The sequence below is a fragment of the Triticum dicoccoides genome, chromosome 1A (genome assembly GCF_002162155.2).
Source record: "Triticum dicoccoides isolate Atlit2015 ecotype Zavitan chromosome 1A, WEW_v2.0, whole genome shotgun sequence".
NCBI classification, from domain to species: Eukaryota; Viridiplantae; Streptophyta; class Magnoliopsida; order Poales; family Poaceae; genus Triticum; species Triticum dicoccoides.
In genome coordinates, this window is record NC_041380.1 from 71,288,933 (window position 1) to 71,306,683 (window position 17,751).

The 17,751-nt window shown below is 46.4% G+C and overlaps 1 long non-coding RNA gene across 1 annotated transcript; it reads right to left on the bottom strand.

Annotated features, from left to right (window-relative positions):
* Positions 1–8,365: 8,365 nt before the first annotated feature.
* Positions 8,366–9,914, bottom strand: LOC119366467. The gene is made up of 4 exons (XR_005176057.1): positions 9,619–9,914; positions 9,330–9,424; positions 8,780–9,197; positions 8,366–8,701 (listed from the first exon to the last, which is right to left on the bottom strand). It is a non-coding gene; the product is annotated as an uncharacterized LOC119366467 (long non-coding RNA).
* Positions 9,915–17,751: the final 7,837 nt, after the last annotated feature.

A 17,751-nucleotide genomic window follows, 5' to 3' on the forward strand; every position in this document is an offset into this window, starting at 1 on the left:
GTGCGGCCTCAAGTTGGGCTTTGCACTCATCCAGCTCCTGGGACAGCAGGGTATTCTTTTCTGTAAGAACCTGCATAACAGATGATCCTTAAATCAGTTATTCTAACTGTTTCAAGTCTCGGGGGCTACTGGTATACATATATAATTACCAAAGTTTTCTTACCCATATGTCTTTCATATACTGCTCCATGGCTCTGGCTAGACCATTTTGAGAGGCACGGAGGTACGTGTCTCCCGAATTGAAGGCATCCAATGCCTCTTGGGAGAAACAAGCGTCGCGAAGAACAGTCCGGCGACGCCTGTGGTTCATGGCACTCTCCACCTCGGAATTGGTGGCAGACAGCCTGTCCGCATCCTCTGTCAGAGGAGCGTCCGGTGCACACCTTGTGTTCGCCTCCGCTTCCGGAACAGGCTTTGGAGCCTGGCTGGTGGAGGCGCGATTGGCAACCTCTCCGGATATAGTCCGGTGAGGTCTCTTCGTCCTGAAGAAAGCATGAGCGTTAATATGCCTTGAAGGAATAACGCCTGGTAATAGGATGGCGTGCTATACCTTTGCGCCGGCGTCTCAGTCCGGACCGCACTTCTTTTCAGCCCGCGGGGCCTCGCCGCCCCTCGTTGGCTAGTCGCCACAGGCTCAGCCTCCCATCTCAAGGACCTCCCCTGCAAAACATGGTTGTCATACGGCAGTCAAAAACACGCGAGGACAGATCCCTTTTCAAAGTGCTGGGACTTCGGTCTCAGTTACCTGTGAGGCTGGGAGTAACCCTGGGTAATTGGCCGTAATGGCCACCAAGGCGTTGTCCTTGCTCAATTGATGAAATACCCCATCAATCAGCTCCACAGATAAGACCGGATCCTCTTGAGAGGACTGGTCGAGGGACCTTCCTGGGTCCTCGGGTTGTGGAGGAGGGCTGTTTATTTCTTTAACAGCCTGGCGCAGTTCCTGCGTTGAAGTCGTTAGACTGAATATTTAACAATGGGAATATGAAACGGATGGGCAAGTAAAAGTGACCACTTACCCATCTTGGGGGATTGTACATAGAAAATCCACCCTGTGAGTTGACGCGGAGAAATTCCTCCTCTTCTCCCTTGTACAAAGTGGACAAGATCTTTAGTAGAATGGCAGCCGAATCCGGCCCCTTATGGCCGTAGCGGGTGGCGTCGTCCTCCCCGTTGAAGTCCCACATGGGGTGGCCTCTATACTGAAGCGGCTGCACCCCTCGCATGATGCATTCGGCCATAACCCCGATCATGGTCAGTCCGGAATGAGCCAACAATCTTATCCGGCCCATCAGGTAAAGAACGTCCTTGTCGCTTTCCCTCTGAGGGCTCCGTGGACGCCAGCTCAGGCGCTTCTTCAGGGGAGCACTATTGAACTCAGGGAGGCCGATCCGGACAGGATCCGGCAGCGGGACATCCTCTATGTAAAACCATTCCGAAGGCCAGTCCTCGGACGCCTTCTTTGGGGTTTCGGATAGATATCCGGTCCCGGCGATGCTCCACACTTCGGCTCCGGCCCCTTGATATATTGACCCCTTCTGAGAACGGGGCACAAGGCATAATAGCCTTTTCCACAGCGCAAAATGAGCCTTGCAGCCCAAAAACAGCTCGCAAAGGGCTACAAAGCCCGCGATATGCAATATGGAGGCACGCGTGACGTTGTGCAGCTGGAGGCCATAGAACTCCAGGAGCCCCCGGAGAAATGGATGAATCGGAAATCCGAGCCCTCTTATTAAGTAATGAACAAGGCATACCCGCTCTCCTTTGGAGGGATTGGGGGCGCTCTCCGCTTGCTCTCCGCCATTATAGGTGGCAAGTCCGGCTCGAACCGGGACCATATAGGCAGGGGGAGAAATCCCTTGGTCTGGAGCGTCACTAACTCGCTGTGCGGGATGGAGCATCTCTTCCAATCTCCAGGCTGAGGGCTGGAAGGGCGAGAGGAGGAGCTGCGGCGGCCGGCCATGATAGAATGGACCTCTGTCGGACACGCTCTGATGAATACTCGCGGAAGGGAGAAGATGTGGTTTGGATCTAAATCCTCGTCTCCTTAAATAGGCGGCTCATTTACACGGCTAGGGGTGTAAATATGAAAACACCCTGACTTTTCATATTCGTTTGACACGTGGAAAACGGCCATTATTGGGCGTAGAAGCCAAGGAGCACTACATTTACAAGAAACCGGACACTATTCAACAGGTACATGGAATTTGGAGAAGAACCCGCCTTGCAATGCCGAAGACAATTTGCACACCAGACTCGTCGTCATTGAAGCCTAGTTCGGGGGCTACCGAGGGAGTCCTGGATTAGGGGGTGTCCGGGTGGCCGGACTATACCTTTGGCCGGACTCCTGGACTATGAAGATACAAGATTGAGGACTTCGTCCCGTGTCCGGAAGGGACTTTCCTTGGTGTGGAAGGCAAGCTTGGCGATACGAATATGTAGATCTCCTACCATTGTAACCGACTCTGTGTGACCCTAGCCCTATCCGGTGTCTATATAAACCAGAGTGTTTTAGTCCATAGGACGAACAACAATCATACCATAGGCTAGCTTCTAGGGTTTAGCCTCTCTGATCTCGTGGTAGATCTACTCTTGTACTACCCATATCATCAATATTAATCAAGAAGGACGTAGGGTTTTACCTCCATCAAGAGGGCCCGAACCTGGGTAAAACATCGTGTCCCCTACCTCCTGTTACCATCCGACCTAGACGCACAGTTCAGGACCCCCTACCCGAGATCTGTCGGTTTTGACACTAACAGAGGCGTTCTTGGGGAGGAGGTATGGATATGGGCGTTGCAATGGGTGTCTAATGGAGCGTGGGTGGCAGAGGGGGTGTGCTACTGGTTGGTGTGTTGGACGAGGAGAGAATGGCAGTCAGAGGAGGCGGATCGTCACCAGCAATGGAAGGGGCACACGTGTCCCGGTGCTGCAGCTGATTTGATTTGATTCTCCAGTACTGAGTATTTGGCAAAGACTTGCGAGTGAAGCGGACTTTCCTAGGAGGCCCGCGAGCCTTCCTAATGGAACGAAAGCATCCATTTAATTTAGGAGCCCAGATATATTTTGGAGTATTTCTTTCCTGGGATTGATTATGTGGAGGAGGCATGTTATCGCTACTATTTAAGAAGGTAGGAACAATCATGTTTAATCTCTTGGGCCTCCAATACATAGGTATGGCATCAGGGGATCGGCAATGGGGTGTACTATGGCCCATACAATTGCAACACGTACAAATGATGCGAGCCGGGCACTCGAAAAAATATGATCTACCGCAGCACAGACAATACATCCATATGGGCCTGATTGTATCGAGTTAAGAGGCTGTGCAACCTTGCCCAATGGGCTATCATGGCTAGTGGAAGACTCTTGCTCCTGACTCGATTCCACGTAAAAATCACACCTAGTTTCTAGATGGCCCAGTTCATGACACTTGACAGCGATTTAGGCGTGCATGAATTACCTCTAATGGCGGGACTGAGTCAAGTTTCCAAATAGCTGCAATTTTAGCATCAGAATATCCAAATACCCGTTGATCCAAGATATGGAATAAAATAAAGTCCGGAATATGCTTCCATTTATTCTGAAACGAACTCCCCATAAAGTAGGTCCTGTGATTATTGGTCCCATTAAGAGCGGATTGAAAGCTGCCAAAAGTCAATGAGACTAGGGCCAAATTTTGAACCGGGCCTTGAGTAATCAGGGAAACATTCTGGGGAGCCATTAATGCTGTCGTAATTGAGTGTTCATCGGGATTGACACCAAAATCCTTAGCAGAAAGATCTTGGGATGAATTATTTGGAGGTAGATTCCGATCATCCAAATGAAATCCAAACTTTGTCAACTCCTCCTTGGATGAACAATCAGGCTCTACGCTTCTCTTAAGGAAATTAAGATTAGTCTTGATAGCGATAGGGGTGTGAGCTTGAATCTCCTCAAGAACTTCATCAACATTCCAACCAGTAGCCGCATAGTTAGAGAAATCCACATGAGGCTTGAAAAGGTGGAAATGGCATACGAAATCAGGCCAAACACGATCTTTAAGACCATAAATTAAATGACCCACATGGTTGGAAGCCACTGAAAACCGGAATGCTCTTTGCCCAATTTGTTTCACTTTGAAGCCTAGAGATGATCCACCAATGCAACAAACCAGTGCAGAGCAACAGATTCCTCCGAGAGAGGGAATGAGGTAGAGGAGAAGGATGCAACCAAGAAGAACTCCTTGGTATTGTGGGCTGGAGAGAAATGGACCGTAGATCCAAACTTTGAACGAACCTGTGCAGCCACCTTCCGACCAGGGTTGCAATCCCAGTGTAGAAGATGATCCATGATGGAGCATCCAGCTAGGCGTCTTCATGGTGAAGAGGAAGCTCCGTGGACGTGGAGATCACACCGGGAGGTGGGAGGTGGGTGGGAGGGAGAGAGCCATCCTTCTAGAATACTCTATGAGCTTCACTTATATCTTTTGAGCTTAGTTAGTATGCTTGAAGTATTATTATTTTTATGTCAATATGATCTTTTGTCTTGAATCTTTCGGATCTGAATATTCATGCCACAATTAAGAAGAATTACATTGAAATTATGCCAAGTAGCATTCCACATCAAAAATTCCGTTTTTATCATTTACCTACTCGAGGACGAGCAAAAATTAAGCTTGGGGATGCTGATATGTCTCCAACGTATCTATAATTTTTGATTGTTCCATGCTATTATATTATCTATTTTGGATGTTTATGGGCTTTATTATACACTTTTATATCATTTTTGGGACTAACCTATTAACCCAGAGCACAGTGCCAGTTTCTGTTTTTACCTTGTTTTAGGGTTTCGAAGAAAACGAAAAATCAAACGGAGTCCAATTGACCTGAAACTTCACGGAACTCATTTTTGGAACGAAAGAAGCCTAGAAAACTTGAAGTGCATGTAAGGGAAGCTTCGAGGAGGCCACGAGGTAGGGGGCGCGTCCACCCCCTATGCGTGCCCTCCACCCTCATGGGCCCCTCGTGGCCCCCCTGATGTACTTCTTCCGCCTATATATCTCCATATACCCTAAAAACATCGGAGAGCACAATAGATCGGGAGTTCCGCCGCCAAAAGCCTCCGTAGCCACCGAAAGCCAATCTAGACCCGTTCCGGCACCCTGCCGGAGGGGGAATCCCTCTCCGGTGGCCATCTTCATCATCCTGGTGCTCTCCATGACAAGGAGGGAGTAGTTCTCCCTCGGGGCTGAGGGTATGTACCAGTAGCTATGTGTTTGATCTCTCTCTCTCTCGTGTTCTGGCACGATCTTGATGTATCGCGAGCTTTGCTATTATAGTTGGATCTTATGTTTCTTCTCCCCCTCTACTCTCTTGTAATGTATTGAGTTTTCCCTTTGAAGTTATCTTATCGGATTATGTATTTAAAGATTTGAGAACACTTGATGTATGTCTTGCCGTGCGTATCTGTGGTGACAATGGGATATCACGTGATTCACTTGATGTATGTTTTGGTGATCAACTTGCGGGTTCCGCCCATGAACCTATGCATAGGGGTTGGCACACGTTTTCATCGTGATTCTCCGGTAGAACCTTTGGGGCACTCTTTGAGGTTCTATGTGTTGGTTGAATAGATGAATCTGAGATTATGTGATGCATATTGTATAATCGTGCACACGGATACTTGAGGTGACATTGGAGTATCTAGGTGACATTAGGATTTTGATTGATTTGTGTCTGAAGGTGTTATTCTAGTACGAACTCTAGGGCTGTTTGTGACACCTATAGGAATAGTCCAACGGATTGATTGGAAAGAATAACTTTGAGGTGGTTTCATACCCTATCATAGTCTCTTCGTTTGTTCTCCGCTATTAGTGACTTTGGAGTGACTCTTTGTTGCATGTTGAGGGATAGTTATATGATCCAATTATGTTATTATTGTTGAGGGAACTTGCACTAGCGAAAGTATGAACCCTGGGCCTTGTTTCAACGCATTGCAATACCATTTATGCTCACTTTTATCACTTGCTACCTTGCTGTTTTTATATTTTCAGATTACAAAAACTATATTCTACTATCCATATTGCACTTGTATCACCATCTCTTCTTCGAACTAGTGCACCTATACAATTTACCATTGTATTAGGTGTGTTGGGGACATAAGAGACTCTTTGTTATTTGGTTGCAGGGTTGCTTGAGAGAGACCATCTTCATCCTATGCCTCCTACGGATTGATAAACCTTAGGTCATCCACTTGAGGGAAATTTGCTACTATCCTACAAACCTCTGCACTTGGAGGTCAAACAACATCTACAAGAAGAAGGTTGTGTAGTAGACATCATGCCCCGAGAATTATTATGAGAGTGTCCTGAAGGGTTCCCGCCTAGTGGCGGATGAGTGTGCCAAAGATGTAATTTTTGAATGAACATGCTCATGTGATCCTGTAATATGAAATGAGTTCATTTGCGCCATGCGACGCTTTCTTAATTTAAAATATTAGCTTCTGTGCGGCCGTTTATAAAATCTGAGAGTAGGCCAGTCGTCGGCTTCTGCCCCCATGTAACTAGTACTGGGGTGTTCGGGATAAAACTGAGCACTCTTTACCCCAATTTTGGGTCCTTCAAAGGAGGTGTTCAGCGCAACGAACCAGGCAATCAGACTATAATGCTTTATCAGTCTCACTTAGCAATAGAAGTCTACAATTTTAAATTTTGGCGAAGTCCTTGGTATTCGGAGGGCCGAATTTGGGGCGCTATACACGCCTAAGCCGGACAAGGCCGACTCCTCGCCCGAAGCGGAAAAAGTCTTTAAGGGCTTGAGACCTCTCGAACAGCGACCAGTCTCTCGCCTTATCATGACAGTCAGTTTTCGGCTTTCTCTACTGAGGTGTTCGTCCGGAAGAACCGGGACACAATTGCAGTAGTTCTCAGACCGCTACCTTCGCCGATATAGCAGAACGTAAGGTACCAAAGCATGGGAGCCGGGCAAACCCAACATTTGACCAAAGACATGATTCGAAGCTGATGCATATAATACTATAAGTTCGGGGTGCCGCACTGTCGAAAGTGTTCGGAGTTCTTGCACCGTATTATGGGGTAAACAAGAGCCCCTGGCGAACTGACCATACCCGAACGTGCGGGTGCAGATTGTCGTAAATGGACATATAGGAGAGAAAAGAAGAAAAACTTAAATAATGCAATGATAGACTATCGATATGCATTGTTATTTAAATAATACGTCGAAGCATACTGGAACAAGTAGTGCAATAAGTAGAAAGTAGGACAATTTGAACTGTCCTATCCCAGGGCGAGCTGCGCATAGATTAGTAAAAAACGGGCATATCAATTATAATTAGAGACCACCTGGGGGTTCCCGTGTTCATCTTAGCTTCTTGCCGCCTTGGTTCTCGCTTCCAGAATATGTCTAGCAATCGTACTGCCGGAAAGGGCTTCCAGAGAATTAGGCCCTGAAAGAGAAAAGGAATGATAAAATTATACAGCCCCTAGGGCGGTTAAGCTACACTAGTCATCAACCCGTGCACCTGCACGAGCTAGATACTTCACTACTTTTTGACCATTATTGTATTAGTAAATATGCCATCATACATTCTTGTAGATACACTTTGTAGGACCAAAACATGGTCCATGTTTTTCAATTATATTTTGATATTTTTTGTCTATGAATTTCCATGGATGTTTCTACATGAAAGTTAAACTTCAAATATCACAAAATAATTAACCATGAAATTATAGTGAAGCCATATACGATCTAACTTTGATTGCTTGAATTTGTGTCGATGTTGATTCCAGATGTTTCTTCTATGGCTATAGACATATCATGTTCCCATGGACCAATAGAAGGTAAACGGAGCTATATTTACGAAGAGTGTCAGGCTAAACCTATAAATATCAAAGCAAAACCACTTAGAATTAAAAACAGGGAGAAGTGATAGAAGCTTCCTGGCCGATATTCGTGCTCAAAAGTTTACATAGACTTAAAGAGATCAATTTTTCATATTGCTAGAATAATCTAATCAATATTAATTATGTACCCCGAATCGTAGAGGCATCCATCTAACAAGACTGCACAGGGTTGCTGCGAAGTAATATTGTTTACAACCTGATGAGATCAAACTAACTTGTGAAGTTCAGAAGTGGTAAACCAATAATAATATAGAAAAAACATAATCTATCATACACGCCTAGGCTGTAATCAGGAGACTCAGGACACACTTAGATGAACTTTATATATGCACGCCAATAATAAATTAAACAATGAAAGCGGACACATAGTAGGGTGAAGTAATGTGACGTTTTACCACAAATCAAAATCCTGGAAAGGGCGATCCAGTAAAAAAATCATTAATGCTTTTTTGCGAGGTAAAAATCATTAGTGTTGCATGGTAGCGTGTCACAGATTGTAATTTTGCCATCAAATCTCATAGAACAGATGTGAGCAGCCGGTGAGGCATCGATCAGCAGGTGGTCACCATGTACTTGTCAATCAAGTATTTCCCTAGTCAAAGAACACACAGTAGAGCGCAACAACAGCAAGATGCAGAGGAGGCTTCTCCAGTTTGCACCAGTGTAACACGAAACAATCAGATGAGCAACTGTTAAACTTGATCACTGCACAATTGGACACGCTGGAACCTGATCGATGATTTCAAATGCAGCGCTTGGAGATGTTTCCTTGATCTCTTCGTCCACAGTAACTTCCACCTGTGGTACAAAATTCACCACAATGAGATCAATCTTTATTATGCAATAACACTTAAGAAACAATACTTATCATCATACCGATCAAACGTTGCCACGTCCAGTGATTTGTTCCCCGGTGGCGAGAACTCAACAGATTGGTTTCGTTTCTTTGAATTTTACTTTCTTCTCACTGTTGAACTCTCTGTAGTTCCCATATGAGGTGGCAGCCGGAGGTTTGATTATGAATTCAAAATGAGAAGAACAGACCAGGGAAGATGGGATTGAGGGTTACTACTGCCCTGCTGAGTTGGGATAGGAGAGGTGGATGACGACCTTGAATGGTGCCGGGGATGGCAAAATGCTGTGCCGCCGGAGCCTTGATGGCCGCCACATAATTTACTTCAAAAAACGATATGTCCATCAAACCTCCAGCGAGCGACACAATAAGAAGTACAGAAGGCCCCGTCATAGCGGTAGCGACCAGTCGCTGGTGAATTTCCCACGGAGAGCCTCTCTTCTGTTGAATATGCTAGTACGTCAAGTAAAATAAATGATCGAGCTGAAACAGATGCATTACCTACTGTAATTGATGTTGAATTGCTCCTCTTGCTTGCCAGAATGCCAAATCTAAACATATAGCTCAACTTACTCGTCAGTTTGGATTCAACAGCAGCAAGGAACCATAGTATTACGACCCCGAGGAGATAAGCTACGCCTGATCACTTGTGTGCTGAAAATCTAACTCTGAAGAATTGAATTAGTTGCAAAAAAAGTAACTTAACAACAATAATCGCATCTATCAATCAATGCTTCAGGCTATGGTATGTGTAAACATCCAGCATGCAAGTAGAGAAAACTTTCGCCTGCGCCTTGGTCGGATAGATTAAACAACGCGAGAATCAGAGGCAACGCATAGAGAGAACATGCATTGCTTTTACCTGCAATCTCATCAAAAGCTGGACAGAGGGGTGCACAATATATCAACCACTTGGACTTCATGGTCTCTCGCATTCCAGTCGTCGTCCAGCTTCAATTAATGGAGGCATCAAGGTATTGCAGAACGGGTGGAGGAAGCCAATGAAATCGTCAAATTGATTGTCTTCGTAACCCACGGGACCGGCCAATGGTGACATGACGTAGAGCTGTCCAGGAGGATTCTGCACCTTGCATATGTGTAGCATGAATCAATCAGAGGAGGATCCAGGCGGAGGTGCCACCAGACCGAACTCGCCCCCATGTGATCGTTGAAAAGGTCAAGATTGGAGATGCTCTTTTTTCAATGTGGGGATGCTTATTTGGTGGGTATCCAAGAGAGGACAATCGCTGCGGCCTCCTAATTGTTACGCCTACAATTTCCTCACGTTGACGACTCGTATAATTATAGGACTCTAAACATCGCTTATTTTGCCAAAAGTTACACGTCCACATTTTCCTCACGTTGGAGACTTATAACTCTAGGACTCTAAACATCACTTATTTCATCTGCACCATAGATTTAAGATCTGGAGGTTAATTTTATGTGTTTCTAGAATTAATGTGGAGGCTTCTTTGCTGCCTCCAATTAATTATTTTTTTATAAGAAGATGAAGACATAGAAATAGAAGGCATGTATTCCTGTAACCGATGAACCACTGTATGTCTAACATACTAAAGCACTCACCATAAGATTAATTAATTTTAGGCTAGGTTAAAATTGCAGACAATGGAATGCAAGTGAAAGATCTTAGAGAAGACGAAATTTATTCTGGATCAACCAATACAGAACCTTGCCCACATATGCATCTCCTCGGCAATAGTCCATCTCAGCGCTTCTGTATTTCTGAGATAAGTTGGTACAGTAACAATAGGAATCGGCCTATAATATTTTTCTTTGGAGGATGATCACTATTATTGTAAATGCTATTTGGGCCGAAAAGATAATATTGTTTCACCTCAACAACTACTTGTGTGTGTGAGTAAACAGATCAAGTAATTACTTGCTAGCTAGCATTAGTTAGTTCCATCAGCTCATTCCTGCTACCATCCAACATGTTCCTGTAATCACCATGTTCCCTTATTCCTGCATAGCAGCATCCAATAACCATCGAGCAGCTAAACTATCTCTTTTCTCATGGGGTTCAACGACTCTGCAGCGGAGAGGAAGTGGAGCCAAAAATATGTGTGATGTCGTGCCATTAGGATAGAGCTTGCGCAGTTCCGGGCAGCTTGCGGCAGCGTGCATCAACATATAATATCACTAATGCCCACCATCAGAAAACTGAATGACTTTGAATAATGAAACATCTGTAGGATCAGAATCTAGTTTCTCTAGTGGCTCGGATCTAAAATAATTTCTTAGTTGACTACATAAAGCATGGCAAAAGAGGAACATAACCTGCATGCAGTGTTATTGTCAAACGTCAATTATATCTTCAGTTTGCCCCAATGAGAATCAAGTCAAATTTGATGTTGGAAGTAACAGAATTGATGGGAGGACACAATAGTACAACCAAATCTGCAATGTTTATCCCGATGATTAGAGATAAATTACATGAAAATATGTAACTCCTAATCACTTACCCTGAATTCTTCAACGGGCTAGAGAATATGCCAACAATTCATGGATACGGCAGAGTGGGTGCAATAGCGACAACCGACAGATGATGAATCGGCAGCGTACCGACGGCGGTGTTCTCCTGATTTGCTACAAACCGACATCAGTACGCTTGCTCCACCATTGCATCAACCATCATCCATCACTCGTCTATGGAAAAACAGAATAGATGCTAGATCTTAGTGTGGATAGAACTTGAAAACAAAGAAGATTCGAAGATTGTGGGGAGATCTAGGGAGCCAGATTGAATCATAATATACCTTTTCCCATATCCAGAGTCGAAGAACCGGAGGAGAGGTGAGGGTGTGACACAGAAGAGGAGAATCGGCAGCCCGCAGTGGTGAGGGACCCTCCACGTCGCGGTGGTGAGGGACCATCTATGCTGCGCCGATGATGGCGATGAAGCCGCGGAAGCAGGCTGTAGGAAGATTTGTTTTTTTGTAAACTGCCAACCTACGCGAGAACTTAGGATCCAAGACGTGGGTTTGTATGGAGATTTGTTTTTTTAATTAATAGTCAGCCTACAGCCTATACGGGAGAGCTCAGGAGCCAAGACGTGGGACATTGGGCAAGGATTCTTGAAATCTCATCCGATGGCAGTAGACAGTTATTATTCTGATCGGAGGGATAATTTTCTTTGTTAATGAGGACTAACATGGTTACTCGTATGGTGCCTCCAATTAATTTTCCCATATCCAGAGTCGAAGAACCGGAGGAGAGGTGAGGGTGTGACACAGAAGAGGAGAATCGGCAGCCCGCAGTGGTGAGGGACCCTCCACGTCGCGGTGGTGAGGGACCATCTATGCTGCGCCGATGATGGCGATGAAGCCGCGGAAGCAGGATGTAGGAAGATTTGTTTTTTTGTAAACTGCCAACCTACGCGAGAACTTAGGATCCAAGACGTGGGTTTGTATGGAGATTTGTTTTTTTAATTAATAGTCAGCCTACAGCCTATACGGGAGAGCTCAGGAGCCAAGACGTGGGACATTGGGCAAGGATTCTTGAAATCTCATCCGATGGCAGTAGACAGTTATTATTCAGATCGGAGGGATAATTTTCTTTGTTAATGAGGACTAACATGGTTACTCGTATGGTGCCTCCAATTAGTAAATATAAGATTGCGGGGCGTGTCCTGATCGTGCCCCCGCCTATGTCCATGATATTTTCAGTGCATAGTTATGTACGCGTGGCATGGATTTCGTCGCTTGACTGGGACTGGGACGGGGGCCGAATTGCTAGGCGAGCTCTGATCATGCCAGGCGATCCTGTTCCAGCTTGTTCCGGACTCGCTTGAAGGTGTCCGGGGGCTGTGACGCCAAATGAGTGGTCTGCCTTAAAAGGCTGCTTTGTGCTTCTGCTGCAAGGGCCGCAGTGTGCTCTTCCGTGCGGAGCGAGCGTTCTGTGTTTCCATTTACTGTTATGACCCCCTGGGTCCTGACATCTTGAGCTGGAGGTATGATAATGCGGCACTGCATTAATTTTTGCGAATGTTGTCCATCTGAGCAGTGCATGATAGACACTGCGAAACGGGACAATATCGAAGATTAACTCTTCGCTTCGGAAGTTGTCCGGTGATCCAAAGTCCACTTCTAGTGTGATTGAGCCTGTGCAATGGGCCTCTACACCTGGGATGACGCCTTTAAAGGTGGTTTTGCTGGGTTTGATCCTCGAGGGATCGATACCCATTTTTCGCACTTTATCCTGATAGAGCAGGTTCAGGCTGCTGCCGCCATCCATAAGGACTCGAGTGAGGTGAAATCCGTCAATGATAGGGTCTAGGACCAGTGTGGCGGATCCGCCATGATGGATGCTAGTGGGGTGGTCCCTACGATCGAAGGTGATCGGGCAAGCAGACCATGGATTGAACTTTGGGGCGACGGGCTCCATCGCATAGACATGCCTTAGTGCACGCTTCCTCTCCCTCTTGAGAATGTGGGTTGCGTATATCATGTTCACCGTCTTCACCTGTGGGGGAAACCCCTTCTGTCCTCCTGTGTTCGGCGGACAGGGCTCTTCCTCGTCATCACTATGCAGCCCCTTGTCCTTGTTTTCGGCATTTAACTTGCCGGCCTGCTTGAACACCCAGCATTCTCTGTTGGTGTGATTGGCTGGCTTGTCGGGGATGCCGTGGATTTGACACGAGCGATCCAGTATGCGATCCAAACTGGACGGAGCCGGAGTATTTCTTTTAAATGGCTTTTTCCGTTGACCGGATCTAGAGCCTTTGAATCCGGCATTGACTGCCGTATCTTCGGTGTTATCGCCGTTATTGCGGCGCTTCAGTCTGTTATGACGTTGCCTACCGTTAACATATTTGGTATCCGAGGTGTCCAGATTCCTCGATGTATTGTTGCTGCGAGCCAGCCAGCCATCCTCGCCCGCGCAAAAGTGGGTCATGAGTGTTGTGAGGGCTGCCATAGATTTCGGCTTCTCCTGGCCGAGGTGGCGGGCGAGCCACTCGTCGCGGATGTTATGCTTGAATGCCGCTAGGGCCTCTGCGTCTGGACAGTCTACAATTTGGTTTTTCTTAGTCAGGAACCGAGTCCAAAATTGTCTAGCCGATTCTCCTGGCTGCTGGTTTATATGGCTCAAGTCATCAGCATCCGGTGGCCGCATATAAGTGCCCTAGAAGTTTTCAAGAAATGCGTCTTCCAGATCCTCCCAACTGCCGACGGAATCTGTTGGCAAGCTGTTCAGCCAATGCCGAGCTGGTCCTTTAAGTTTTAGTGGGAGGTACTTGATGGCGTGTAGATCATCACCGCGAGCCCTGTGGATGTGAAGGAGGAAATCCTCAATCCATACAACGAGATCTGTTTTGCCATCGTATGATTCGGTATTTACGGGTTTGAAACCCTCCGGGAATTCGTGATTTATAACTTCATCAGTGAAGCATAGGGGGTGTGCGGTGCCTCTGTGCTGGGCTATGTCCTGACGTAGTTCATACGAATCTTGTCTGCTGTATTTGGCCCGGCCGGATTTACTCTTGGTGTATCCGACGCGACGATCATCGTCCCGTGTTGGCGCGCGTGTCCGTGACCCATATATTGACCTTGCGATTTTTGCCCTACTGTCCAATACGTCTCGTAGGTCCCTTGTGTTGTCCCAGGCCTTAGTATTTTTGATTGAGTGGCGGCGGGGTGCAGGCTGAACTTCAGGCTGAAACGCCTCTCTGGCTCTGCCACGCGGTGGCCTGTCAGTCGCATCGTACACTAGTGATTGAGGTTTCAATGCTTCCTCCTCGAGGTGAGGTAGCAACCTGCGTTTTGGGTGACTCTTGGAGGGGCGCTCGAGTTCATACTCCTCGGCCGCAAGGACTTCGGTCCACCTGTCTGCTAGCAAGTCTTGATCAGCTTGAAGCTGTTGCTGCTTTTTCTTCAGGCTATTTGACGTGGCCATAAGCCGGCGCTTGAAGCGCTCTTGCTCGACGGGGTCCTCAGGCACGATAAATTCTTCGTCGTCGAGGCTCACCTCATCTTTGGAGAGAGGCATGTAATTGTCCTCCTCCGTTTCTCCATCTACTGCCGGCTCTGGAGGGCTAGCTTGTTCGTCCTCCGGCTCTACATCGTGCTGGAGGGGATTGTTGTTGTCTTTGGCACTATCCGGAGTGTTATTGTCTCCTGTGCTGGTATCACTGTTCTTGCTGTGGCGGGACTTAGAGCGGTGCCGCTGACGTCGGCGCTTGGGTTGCTTCTTGGAGGGATAATCCTCCGCTGTCTCGTCGCCATTGCATTATTTGGGGGTGTCCATCATGTATATATCATATGCTGAGGTGGCGGTCTAGCGCCCTGTGGGCGGTGGTTCCTGTTCGTCTCCGGCGTCGTCATCCATACCGTCGAGGTCTTTGGAGTCGAAGTCGAGCATGTCGGTTAAATCGTCGACATTGGCTACTAAGTGGGTGGTGGGTGGATAGCGAATTTCTTCGCCGTCCGCATCCCATTCTAGCTGGACTTAGTTCGGCCAAGGTTCTCCTAACAGGGAGAGAGACCTTAATGAATTTAGCACATCGCCGAAAGGTGAGTGCTAAAAGATATCCGCAGAGGTGAACTCCATGATCGGCGCCCAATCGGATTCGATGGGTGCAGATGCAGGCGGCTCGGATGTAACACCCACGATGCGGCTATATCTCCCACATGTCGGAGCACGACTTAGAGGCATAACCGCATTGTAGGCAATGTCGCAAGAGGGGTAATCTTTACACATCCCATGTACTAAATAAGAACAGAGATACATAGTTGGCTTACAATCGCCACTTCACACAATATCATAAATAGCATTACAATCATCCAGATACAATCAAGGTCCGACTACAGAACCAAAATAAAGACAACCCCAAATGCATAATGTCCCCGATCGCCCCAACTGGGCTCCACTACTGATCGTCTGGAAAGGAAACGTAGTATCGTCCTGAGTCCTCATCGAACTCCCACTTGAGCTCAGTCGTATCTCCTGGAATGGTATCATCGGTCCCTGCATCTAGTTTTGGAAGTAATCTGTGAGTCACGGGGACTCAGCAATCTCACACCCTCGCGATCAAGACTATTTAAGCTTATAGGTAGGGAAAAGGTATGAGGTGGAGCTTCATCAAGCACTAGCATATATGGTGGCTAACATACGCAAATGAGAGCGAGAAGAGAAGGCAAGGCACGGTCGAGAAACTATGATCAAGAAGTGATCATAAAACAACCTACGTTCAAGCATAACACGAGACCGTGTTCTCTTCACGGACTCCGCCGAAAAGAGACCATCACGGCTACACACGCTTTTGATCCATTTTAATTAAGTTAAGTTTCAGGTTTTCTACAGCCGGACATTAACAAATTCCCATCTACCCATAACCACGGGCACGGCTTTCGAAAGTTCAAATCCCTGCAGGGGTGTCCCAACTTAGCCCATCACAAGCTCTCACGGTCAATGAAGGATATTCCTTCTCCCAGGACGGCCCGATCAGACTCGGAATCCCGGTTACAAGACATCTCGACAATGGTAAAACTAAACCAGCAAAGCCACCCGAATGTGCCGACAAATCCCGATAGGAGCTGCACATATCTCGTTCTCAGGGCACATCACATGAGCCAGACATCAGGTTGGCATAGACCCTGGTTGCCCAGGGGGCGTCGGACATCGCTCAGGTTGGACTAACACTTAGAGAAGCACTGGCCCGGGGGGTTAAAATAAAGATGACCCTTGAGTCCGCGAAACCCAAGGGAAAAAGGGCTAGGTGGCGAATGGTAAAACCAAGGTTGGGCCTTGCTGGAGGAGTTTTATTCAAGGAGAACTGTCAAGGGGTTCCCATTATAACCCAACCATGTAAGGAACGCAAAATCAAGGAACATAACACCGGTATGACGGAAACTAGGGCGGCAAGAGTGGAACAAAACACCAGTCATAAGGCCGAGCCTTCCACCCTTTACCAAGTATATAGATGCATTAAAGTAGACAAGATATAATAGTGATATCCCAGCAATAAACATGTTCCAACAAGGAACAAACTCCAATCTTCACCTGCAACTAACAACGCTATAAGAGGGGCTGAGCAAAGCGATAACATAGCCAAACAATGGTTTGCTAGGATAAGGTGGGTTAGAGGTTTGACATGGCAATATGGGAGGCATGATAAAGCATGTGGTAGGTATCGTAGCATAGGCATAGCAATAGAGCGAGCAACTAGAAAGCAAATATAGAAGTGATTTTGAGGGTATGGTCATCTTGCCTGCAAAGTTCTCCAAGTTGACGTAAGCTTGATCCTCGAAAACATTCTCAATGGGTTCCTCGATCACGTACTCGTCTCTCGGCTCTACCCAAAGAAAGAACATAAGCAAAGGGAGACACAATCAACCACGATGCAATGCACAAGCAACATGATGCAAAACATGGCATGATATGCGGGATGTGATATGCAATGCATATGCGTGCTTCGGAAAGGAAAGATTGAACCAGGCCTCAACTTGGAAAACCAAGATTGCCGCTGGAAAGATGAGTTGATTTCGGTCGAAATCGATATAAAGATCACCGAAATCGGATGCACAGTTTGCAAATGGCAAGCAAAACAATAATGGCACTAAGCTGCGATTAACAACACGAGGCTATCTAAATGCATCAAGAACAACAAGCTACTGCACTCTAACATAACAACAAAGCACATAACAGTGATCCACTCAAGATTCTTGACAAAAGATGAACACTGAGCTATGGCTAAATCACACAATAGCAGGTTCAAACAAGCATGGCAAAAGTGCAAAAGATATTAGGTTTACAGACTTAGTGAAAATAATAACATGTCAGGATTTAACATTAGGAAGCAATGTTTAGAGCAAGATAACAACATGCTACAAGAACATATCATGGAAAAGCAAGGCATGACATGGAACTAAACAGAGCATATAACAAAAGTCCCTTACTGACTATAAGCCAAAAGGGATCAGAAGATACAATGGCAACCATGTGAACATAGCAAGTTTCGTTAACAGATTCAGACTTA